The 12,353-nt window shown below is 34.8% G+C and overlaps 1 long non-coding RNA gene across 1 annotated transcript; it reads right to left on the bottom strand.

Annotated features, from left to right (window-relative positions):
* Positions 1–940: 940 nt before the first annotated feature.
* LOC122195052 (uncharacterized) lies at positions 941–2,420 on the bottom strand. Its single transcript, XR_006184979.1, has 3 exons — positions 1,699–2,420; positions 1,162–1,614; positions 941–1,085 (listed from the first exon to the last, which is right to left on the bottom strand). It is a non-coding gene; the product is annotated as an uncharacterized LOC122195052 (long non-coding RNA).
* Positions 2,421–12,353: the final 9,933 nt, after the last annotated feature.

Here is a 12,353-nt window from a genome sequence, read left to right as displayed (position 1 = left end):
ATCTACAGCAGAATAAGATAACAAAGATATTGAATTGTTAAATTAATCGATGAATTTTAACTTTTATTTGATTTACAAAGTGGTGATAACATCATAAACATTAACAACCAACAACATCTAATGTCGGTATATCATTATTAAATGCTTGTTGCCTTCCCTTCATGATATTCAAACACTTCAACTAAAAATCAATCTGTGTGAGGATGAAGTCTTGTATGTGATCCACAACTGGGCATGGTTATAGACCTATAGTTTTGTTGACTGGATGTTGATGATAACATCATAAACATTAACAACCATGCTTACTTTCTCTACGTGTATCACTGGATGTTGATGATTCTAATCTTTTTCTAATGCATCTAACTGCTTCTGTGGGCAACTGGGCATGGCTATAGACCTATAGTTTTGTTGACAATATCAAAGTCTGAAATGGGGGCAGTTGTGGTGGAGATTGGGATATTTTAGGGAAGATCGACCAGAGGGGAATGTGAGATAATGGGATTCAGGAATCAGAAAGAAGAAGAGTGAGAAACCGCATAAGAAAGGAATCAAAGTAAACGTTGGCTCTCCTGGAGAAGTGGAAGCGTTACGACGTGTTTGGAGTTTCCAAAAATCATTGATGAGTCTTGGAAATCGGTAATTTACATCTCAATGCAGGTAATCTCGCTCCCGCTCCTTTGGCGCCCGATAACATTCGTTATTGGGCCTTTTACTAGTCCGTTAGGCTAAAAACAATGGACTGCCATTATAAATTTCAATATAACAAAAATAAAATAGAGGCCCTTTGTGCATTATGTTCTATACCAACAAAAATAAACGATATTTATCGTTTCATTCTAATTCTATACCAATCATCAATTGCATATATTTTTATATGAAAAAGTAATTATAAATAAACTATTAGTAAATAAAAAAATAGGAATTTACCATATTATATTGGAAAAGCATGAAAGTCACAGTGCATTAATGCACCAAGATCATTAGCAGGGAGTTGGGTTAATCCAAGATTAGATTCCACATTATTTGCTTATTTGCTGCATTTTTCTAATCTTTAGCATCATCATAACTTGTCAAAGCATATAAATCTGCATAAATTTTAAAAAGTTAATAAAACATATGAGATATCCAGTAATAATTTAGCATGTGATAGAAAATTCATACCTGCAGCCAAAGCTTATTGTCAAGGATCAAGGGTAGATGGATATTTCAAATTTAACGAATTATAGAGTCTAAGATTGATAAAACCAAAGAGATTCTGGATATTAAAACAAAATATATGTAAGTATGAACGGACAAGATTCCCGATCACACCAACCTGAGATATACCATTCACAAGCAATCTTATGAGATGAAAAGGAGAAAAAAGTGAATTTAAAAAATAGAACTAACTGCTTCATAGTGTATTGCAGCATTAGAATAAGAGTATGCAAAGCATTACTGCAGATATGGCAAGGTTCCAATGTTAGAAAACTTTGTCCAAACAATCCCCAAAACACATTTTATATCAATCATTCAACCTGAGTTTTGTTTTCATCATTTTTGAAAGCTAAGGTCCTGCAGCAGCTCTCTGCACCTTCAAGCAATTCAACAAGAGGAGGGATTCCACCTTCAACCCTTAACATAAGAATAAGAATGTGATGTCAAACAATCTCAAAAATACCCAAAACTGTAACAGAAAAAAGGTAGAAAAGAACTGACCTAACAAGGACGGGTCTTGATGCTGCTATTCTCGTTTGTGATTGCATCTGCTGCTCTCCTTATAACACCATTCGCTGCATCCTTGTGTCGCTTAAGGAGAGCAACAAAATGAGGCAGGGCTCTAGCATCGAAAATGAGTTGTTGGTGTGTACACAACAATAAAAATTGGTTATGTTTGGTGGATGAGATCATATGGTTACCAAGGGTAAAGCCGTCCATTCTCCTAATACCTCTCCAAACAACACCCCAACCCACACGATCTCTTCCTTGTTTCCATATCCCTCCTACCAACTACCATTTGAACCCATCCTTCTTCTTTCATATAGCCCCTCATCGACATCCTTAAATTGCCGCTCGATCCATGTGCTTATAAGATAGTACTCCGATTTCCTTCTTACAAAACAAATGTTTATGGAAGGAAAAATAGAAAAGAACTGTAAGATTAAAAAAAATTTACAGACAGGTTGTAAAACAATAAGTCAGCAGTCTGGATACCTGTGTGTTTTTTGATGAATTAAGCTCTAAAAATGCCTACTTATGTTCAAGATAGTAAGAGCTAATATGATTGTAGTCCTACCGATTCCAAGAGGACCCTGAAATCTTAAAATCATCAATAATATAATATATAAATATTAGGATTGTTAGACCAAATACATTTGTTCGAACAACTTAAAATCAATTATTAAACGTCAATCCTCTATAATATCAGATTTATCAGTCAACTATAGAACTTGAAGCTTAAAATCAACTAAAGAAAAACAATATTAATAAATTCTTTTAATAGGAAACCAGACACACACATGTTTATATAATGAGTTTTTCATTAATACTCAGATTAGATTGCTTTCATTATTCCTCAAATAACGTCCACTGTTATTGCTTTCATTTTCTCATCTGATGTCAAAATCTTGATTGCTTCAGTAACATGCTCCACATTTTTTTTATTTAAAATTATTATATTGATAGGAACCTTTATAATAGAACAATCAATTATTAGAATAGTCAATTAATAGAACCTCAAATATTACTCGCAATAAATCAATCAAATTCTTAGAAAAGGTTAAACAACTTCTTCACCTAAAGTATTTATGTTAAAAACCATACGGGCCATGAGTATTTATGCAAAGAAGGAGAAGCGGTAAATATTTGGGTGCACATGTAAATGGGGATCATGAGGATGTTATTTTTAACCCAAATTGCAAGGAGAAGAAACTATGTCGGTCGGGTCACTTTCCATACCTGAGAACCTTCTTGCAAACCTTCAACGTCACTTTATGGTGACTCTCTATATACGATCTCCCACAAACCATTATCACTTTACTACTCTTGGGAGTTGAAGGAGGAGCTACTTAAACAAAAGATTCTGAAAAAAATTAAGCATATAAAACCCTAATATTGGAGTTCAACATCACGATTCACACCATGGAAATAAAATCAATCACAATGGCAAAAACTCCATCAAGAAATTAATACTTTCCAGATACAAGCAAAACTAAGGAACGATAATAAGGGTAAAAACATTTTTTTTCTAAATAGTATGAGCAACCAATTCCATAAAATTATAAAAACTTACAATTTGATTTGTAGAGGAGGCATGATCATCTATACGTTACACATTGCTTGAGTCTGCATCTAGTCGTTCTTTTCATATGGACGACGAGGCTTCTTGAAAGTTTTTCCATATGAAAGTGGTGGTGATGGAAGAGATGGTAGGGCGGCGGCGGATGGTAGGAATGGTGGTGACAGTCGATTCTGTAGAGGTGAGTATGAGGTAAGGTGGAATGAGATTTTATGAAAAAGCCCTAGATTTGGACGCCTTTTGTAATCGAGGATAATGGATGTGCGTTTGGTAAAAGAATTATAAAACGATGCCTTTACAATTCAGAAGGTGGAGGATAGAGATGAGAGAAAACCTGGTGGAGAAGGAGAGACGAGAAGGTGGTGGTGTCGATTAGGGGTTGTTCAACTGGTAGCTTCGATTAGGGGGTGGAGATGAGGGAGAAGAAGGCGGGGGTTTAAAAAATTTGGGGATTTCATTTTCCCTCTAAGGAGAAGCGCGTTTCTTAAAAAAATATAAAACGACATTCACAGACGACGCACCTTTTAGATAAAGTGCCCTCCGTGTTTTTAACTTTTTACATGAGACACTAATTTAAGGGCACGCAATAATGTGCGATCTAAATCCTTAAATTTTTTTAAAAGAGATGACACTTTTTTAACGTCACTCTCTTTTGCGTAACATAAATCTCCGAGTGTCGTTGTTTGCGCGTCGTAAAAGGCTCTTTTTCTTGTAGTGATTCTAAACTTATATGCATTGATCCTCTTGTAATGATTATGCACAAATTCAATTGGCAACAATCATTACAGAGTATTCCAAAGGAGATCAACTCCTTGGAAACATCCTTCTTGCATTAAGTTTCTTAATCTTACACAGATTTATTGAACAACTTGTAACTATGGGATCATTTCCATATTCCCCTTTTGACTATCACTTCTAAACAAGAATTGCCTCTTTCCAGAATATGTCAATATGGTCCTTCCAACAATTAATACTATACTTCCAACTGTCATTGAGCAACCAATCTTTGGTAAACCTTAGATTGTCCTCGACAATTGCTTAATCATTTTAGTCATATCAATTTCTAGACCTTTTTCCATTCTTAATGCCCCAGGCATTTGGAAAAACGTAGAAAGAATGAATATAGCACATGTAATAGATCCTATATCCGAAGCATATGGGACACGATTCATGATGTCTCACATAAAGACTAAACCAATCTTTTGCTATAATATTTCCATTTCTATTTGCCAAGTTCTCATAATTCAGATTATGAAAAGGGATGCCGTAATCATAATCGAATTTTAGAGCGCAAATAATGAACCCATATATAGAATTTCCTTATGTTGAGCCATTCCAACATGAAATTCATATATATTCTTGACTAAATACGATTAAGACCTCAATCTAAGCTTTTAGATTTGAGATGAAGTATAATTTCCTCTCCCTTAATTATAGCAGAACAACTTTTTCCCAATTGAGACCTTTTGTTTTCTATAATTAACATTGCTAACTTGCAACCTTTATCATAATTATCATGCTCCCACTAACATGATGATTAATAGCATAACACTTATGCTCTCACTAGCTTTGAAATGTACCCATAAATCAACTGGACTTCTAGAAATCAATACTTTATTGACTTTCTTACCAAAGTTCAGATTTCTGAAACTAGATTGCCTTGATAAGACTTTATCAAAATCATACACCTCTCTTAGATAGCTCACAAGTGTGTCTAAACAATTTCAGAACTATGAAAAGGGATGTCGTAATCTGATGTGTGTAAATTCAACTAGTTTTATCCCTACTTTTTATTAATAATTCGAGCATACAAAGGCAGTGAACTTGTCTTTAAGTGGTATAGATTGATAAGTGAGGTATCGAACTCAGGGAACGGGTAATTAAACTAATAGCTAATTTTAACTAGAACAAATAATAAAAGTAAAGGGTTTTTCTCTAGTTTTGCAAGACTAGAAACTTGGACAAACTAAATTAACTAATTAACTAAAGCAACAACTATTCACCAAATTTGACAAAGATGTTTCTATTTAGGTTCAACCAATTCACTCCTATGGTTATTTAAGTTAAGATGGATTAATTGCTATTGGTTACCAATTATAATAGTTAGGTTCATATTCATTACTCCTAACCCTTAGACAATTAACTAATTTAAGCGTTGATCAAGTGTTTAAACTAATTAATTCCCTAGATTAATTATTTGGATTAAATAAGATTTGTAATGGTTAATTAAGTTATTAATTCAATTAACCTCTTGTTGATGGTTTCTCAAACAAGCTCACATATTAATCTTCCTATTTTCTTATTAATCTCAGTTTCATAATCATTACTTCTAAGCATATGTTTTAGCATTCACATAGACATATGAGGTTAACAATTAAGTGATGTTCATGCAACCTAATTGCCTTCCAATTAACAGAAAATAGTAGTGATTAATACATAAGGTTCTTTAACAAACTTAATTTAATAAATCACCAATAGACAATTAAGCAAAAATTAATAATCAAACCATAGGAGTTCTTTGGTATTCCCCAAACAGAAACAAAAACGAATTTAGTTCATAGTTGCAGTAGAAACAAACACAAAAAAAAAGTTTATTAATGCAAACATGTTTAATTCCTAAGTCTAAGTGGTAGAATTAACCTAATTGCTTGAATTCTTCCAACTCTTGAAGCTTAGGGTTCCTTAGCGCCTTCTGAACTTTTTAGTCGCAGCTAATCCTTCAAAAATCGCCAGGAATTCCTTCCCCTTGGATAAAGATTTGATTTTTATAGATATCTCAAAACAGAGTGTACTCGGCGAGTACATATGTCCTACTCGCCGAGTAGGTGTATAGTTATCCGTCTTGGATCAGGAATCATAGCTATCTTCTGGAACAATCGCGTGTACTCACCGAGTAACGCTGTCTACTCGCCGAGTACGTTCCGAATCAGCATTTTCTCAAAACACTAAATTCGTCCGAAATTGTGTGTACTTTTCAGAACATTTTGAATCTCGTCAATCGGAGTTACGGTTCATGAGATATGGCCAAAACACTGACGAGGGGTCAAGCTGTCCAGCAACATCCTTCTTTCTTCAAAATCCAAGATCCAAGCCTCCAATCGCTAGTTCCGCTTCCTTTTCCTTTCGAGCATGTATTTGTTGCTGAAAATGAAATATTTAAGCTAATTAAGCACCTTTGGTTCATTATTTGAGATAAAATTAACATAAAGTATTAAGATCATGCATGATTTTTATGACTAAATATGCCCATATCATAATCATAGTCTCAATTGTTTAGACTTTTTGCCATTTCCACAATTGCTATCTACTCAAAATCTACTTAGTGAAAGAGTTTCCTTACCATCATTTTCATGAATCGAAGAGAAACCTTATGACACTTAGATTTTATGGTGTAAGTGTTCCTATCCATGTGAATTTGTCAAAACCATAATCACAAGACTAGGTTAGTGGCAAATCCTAACTCATATGGATTGAACTTGTGCAATCTTAACTTCTTGCCACCTGGCAGCTCAAGGGCCTGCCATTTCTTCCAAGTAGCTATCCAAACAACTGAGAATAGGTAGAACTCAAATGTATAGCCAACTTAACTGGAATGGGCACAAAAATGTCAACACGATAGGTTATAAACCTCTAGTTGTGTGCTAGCGATGAAATACAAGTTTTATTCTTGATTACTTCTTGAAACCCTTTCAGGATCTTTTAGACTCCCACTGTCTCCTTGACCTATAAGACTTTCTTGCAAAATATTCAAGAGATAGTGTGTATTCTAATCAAGACAGACACTTAACACAATTAGCCTTAGTTGGTCTTTGTTTGATCCAAAACATCACAACTTACTAATTTCAAATGTACAAGAGTAGAAAACTTTTACTCTTACATTTTACAAGTGTTTTAAACCTTCTTTAAGACATGTCACTCAAGTTACAATCTTAGAGTATAACTCTATGAATTGTTTTAGAATGAAGTATGAATCATCTTCTTGATTTAACCACTTCAACAATTCATAACTCCTCTTCTTAACTATCAGAATGTACTTAGAGGATGAATTGTGATAAGGTCTCAAAATCATTAAGATGATATTAAAACATGATACTAAAGTACTCTCCCATCTTTTCAGATTTGAGAAACTTTTATCCTTCTGCCTAATTTGATTCTTCTTATTCGTTCTGTCATACATTGAAAATTTTCCAATGCTTTAGAATTATACTTAAGCTTGTAAGTATAATCATATTTACTAAACCTTAGTAAATCATGACGAATCGTCTTATCCATATTTTGTGGTAGACTTTGACAAGTGCACAAGAAAGTGTACTTGATGCCTTAGTCCTTCTCCTGATCACACATCCATGTGAACAAGCAGTTAGTCTTAATTTTCCAATGCTCGAAAGTTCTCATTCATCATACTATACAACTTGCATGATTCCAAGTTTCTATCCAACTGAAACTTGGGTGATGAGAATCTTTCCTTATTTGGCAAATTTAGACACTACCACAAATGAAAGAATCAAATTCATATTTCCAATATTGCTATCAATGGAATCATATAAGCAACATCTTTTTTTTCCCAAATGCCATTGTAGGATATTTTAAAATAAATAAAATTAAAAACTTTTCTTTTATTTTAAAACTTTGCGGAAAAACTAATCCTTACAATGCAAATGTATATGAAAACTTGTTGTCATCTAGTCCTAAGCAATCTATCATAACTCTTAAGCACCTGCTCAAAATTCTGATAACCGAACCATGCGATTGAAATCCATCTTCGCGATCAGAATCATATACTTCCTTTAAGTTTCTTTACTTTTCTTTGATTCTTAAAACATCAACATGTGACCCAGCCACATCATGTAATAAGAATCTCCAAGTAGGAACTTAATAGAGTTAGACTATGGACTTTACCTGAAATAAAGTCAAACTTATTGACTTTACCATCCTTAGGTAAGTTTGGCAGCTTCGTAACCAAAGCCCCTTCCTTTGGCAATAGAAACATATGGACCCTTAGGTAATAGTACATGGGACTATCTCAGACTTAGCCTTTCTCTTTACCATTTGGTCAACCAAGTTGACTATGGCCAATCCCTTTCCATTGGGAAGAGAATGCATTTCTGGATTTCCTGTGTCACTATTGTCCCTGTCCATAAAGTTTTGGGAAGTTGATCTCCTAATCAAATTTTCTTTACTAGTACACTAAATCATTTCTGATTTAGCAGCACCAAGCAAATAGATAAGATCATTAAGGGTCTTGTCATAGTCTCTTTCATAGGAGTCCCAAAGGAACTCACTATGTGACTTAGAAAGTGATTGAACCACCAACTTTCTCAAGACTTTGACACCCAACTCTCCCGACTTGACAGTATGTGACTTCATCTCCAAGATGTGATCACACCTAGACCTTGCCTTGCCAATAGGGCTTGAGTGACCTTGAACTTGTGGGTTAGGGAGAATATTTGGAGGAGGTGGAGGAAGTGAAGTTCCAAGATATTTGGGAAGATCATAGATGTCTGAACTAGACATCTTTTGGGAGATATTCAAGATAGTTGATTTAAAGTCCTTAATATAACACCCAATATGAAATATTAAGGCTAGGACCCAACAAACTATTTTATAACTTGGAAGAGGGATGTCGTAATCCAAGTTATAGAATATTTGAAGATAGGTGAATGACGATTCACCAATTTCCACCATGAAAAACGAAATAATTTATTAGGTTTTAATTGGATTTGAAACTCCTAGATCTTTGAGATTCATTAAACTTTCAATGGCATGTTTCAATCTCGAGTGTGCCTTTCAGGTTTTGTGACTGGGATGCCGAGGATCACAAAACAAGGTATGAAGTAACCATGCAAATTACTTGGTACCCTTAAGTGTTTACCCCTCAATCGATGTGCCGGTTAACCACACACACTCCATCGATACTATGATAAACATTAAGTTACCCTTTGCCTACCTTGTTAAATACGAGTTAGTGTGCTAGTTAACCACACGCGCTCCACTAACCGACTTAAACAATGTACAAAGTGTAATTTCATGGATTAGCACCTTATTCACATTTTCCTAAGTAACTAAGATTGGTTATTTATAAAAGGTTTAGTTACTTAGTATTTATCATTAATACTTTTAATGAAGGGAGAATTATAGTCCTTGTCCTACCCGTTCGGCTAACGACCCTCCACCGGCCAAGGAAGCGGTGGGTGAGAGTGGACACCCATTAAACTGCCATTTTATAGGTAGTAGCCTTATACCCCCTTATACACCGGCTTCTTGAATGAGGCCTACTAACGGTAAGACTGACTTGCTCTTATACATACATACATATATATATATATATATATATATATATATATATATATATATATATATATATATATATATATATATATTATTATTAACTTATAATATTATAAAGTATAAGGGTTGAATTTTAACTTTTAAAATTCTAAGGGCTAAACTTGGAATTAAAGTATTCATAAGAGAAAACTTTTCAAATTCCAAAACTTGAGGGCAAGTTTTGTAACTTTCAAAACTTTTCTATTCCATAACTTATGTGTTTAAAGTAGTTTTAATTAAAAACTTTTCAAGTTCCATAACTTGAGGACAAGTTATGGAAGACTTTAAACTAATTAAGAAAGTGACTCTTCATAATTCATAACTTATGGAAGTTTTATGAGTTAACTAAGGTTACACATATTTTATTTAATGAAGAGACTCTTGAACTTCCACAACTTGAGGACAAGTTATGGAGTCATAAAACCATTTAATAAGAACAAGACTCTTCATTTTGTAACCTATGGCAATTTTTATGAGTTTTAAGAAACTTAAATGTGACTTTTCATGTAACTTGAGGACAAGTTACACAAACACATTTTAGAATCAACTTTTAGATTAAAATGGATTGAAAAAAACTATTCAATTAACTTTTCTATTAATCTTAAGCAGCTCATATGAACAAAGATAATACACATCAAACTTTTTCATGTAATTAGCATAACTTTTAAACTAATACAAAACGTGAATCTATTGACAATTATCTTCGAAATTGGATTAGGATGAACATTACCACATCAAAAACAAGTTTATAAGTCCAAAAATATCTTAGGGTAATGTTCCTAGTCCAATTCCAGCCAAAACAGTCGAATTTATGCTGTCTGGGGGTCCAACTCGTCGAGTGCATGAACCAACTCAGCGAGTTGGATCGTTTTGATCACTTTTTAGGCATGGAATCGTCGAGTCTCCTGATGGACTCGCCGAGTCTGATGTCCAGAAAGCAAAAAACTTCGATTTTGAAGCAGTTTTGCAAGGATAACAAGAAAACAAACCAAGGCTCTGATACCACTGTTGGGTTTTGAGCATTCTAACACTCCTATGGTGTATATGAAACCCTATAAACCTTGGATCTATGTTTTCTCTATTATACATGCAAATAAGAACTTTCCAAGGCAATCCTAACTAGCATATTATGAAGCTCTTATACTACAAAGTACTAGTTAGATGACATACCTTTTGATGTAGCTTGATGTCTTCAAGCTTTAAGAGCTTAGCCCCAATAGTTTGGAAGCCTCAATTGGAATCACAAATCACCAAAACACCTTGGAAGACTTTGGAGAATATGGATACTTGGTTCTCTCTAGTGAAATCGGCTAGCCCTTTTAGTGTAACCACACTAGTGCCAATTTCACCAACCAATGACATCTGTATATAGTATGGAGACTATGGTTAAACCCATGACCTTTCATTTCATATGATCCATGGGTTAAACACTCCATGGACTATCCATGAAAGCTTAGCCCAACCTAAATGAATTTGGCCCATTCCATATATATAAGAGTCCATATTTAATTAGTTCATTTTGATCACTTAATTAATTATAAATTAATTCTTGATTAATACTAATTAAATAATATGATTATATATTAATATATTAGAAATTATAATATATTAATATAATTCATAAATATACTGTTCTCAAAAGACTATCGATATAAATTGTGTCGGTGAAGTGCAACCCAAATGGACAATGTCGGGTCGGGTCAAGTACATACCAAATATAGTTATGGACTTAGACATTAATCCAACAGTAACACCCTGATCCTCAGGTATTAATAATGATATTTTGGTTTGGATTTTGAGAACCTACTCAGCGAGTTGGCCTCCCTACTCGTCGAGTAGTAGCGGGTTTGTCAGCGAAGTTTAATGACCTACTCGCCGAGTTCATTATGGGACTCGACAAGTAGAAGTTGGCAGATGAAACCCTAGATTTCGGGGCCTTGCACCCTATTTAAAGGGTCATTAGCCTCCCTTGGCCTCTCCTTTATAGCTCTTTACCTCCCAAAAACCCTGATTCGAGTGTGAGTGTTTCTTGGTGATTTTAAGCTTGAAGGAGGGATTTGGTGAAGGAATCACGTAAGGAAACAAGCTAGAGGAAACAAAGGACTCGTGGGGATACAAGATCTACTTCTGTGGAGCACTTTCTGAAGGTATTAAGCTGTTCCTGGGCTCATTTCCACCCAAAACCCTCTTGTGCATGGATTCCAAGAAAGGGCTTTTGTGTTTAAGCCAAGATCTGAAGTTGTAACTTCAGATCTGGAATCCTTTTGGCCTTATGATGCATAAAGTTATCAGTTGAGCCTAGCATGTGCCTCCCCTCAAGTATATGACTCCATTCCAAGCTTAGATTTACTATTTTAGGGACTTAAAGCCTTGCATGCATGTAAAGTTTGCAACCTTACGTGGAAAGCATGCCTTAAAAGCTTAAATCTTTAATTTGGAAGCATTGCATGGCTCAAAAGAGTCTGTATGGCTTGAGATCTGATAGGACTCGGCGAGTCGCAGGGGGCATGGACTCGACGAGTTGGATGAATAACTTGGCGAGCCGGATGAAGATTACCTAGAACTCGACGAGTTGAAGGAACAACTCGGCGAGTCGAGTAAGAATCCCCCAATTGTTGGATGTTCGTAGACGTGTCGAGTCGCAAGCAAGGAAACTCAACGAATGAACTTAGATTATCAATCAAGACCGTATGAACTCGACGAGTCACCTCGATGACTCGGCAAGTAGGTGTTATCCCGGGAAACTCGG

This window comes from Lactuca sativa, chromosome 7 (genome assembly GCF_002870075.4).
Source record: "Lactuca sativa cultivar Salinas chromosome 7, Lsat_Salinas_v11, whole genome shotgun sequence".
Lineage (NCBI taxonomy): Eukaryota > Viridiplantae > Streptophyta > Magnoliopsida > Asterales > Asteraceae > Lactuca > Lactuca sativa.
This window is presented reverse-complemented; position numbering and strand designations above follow the sequence as displayed.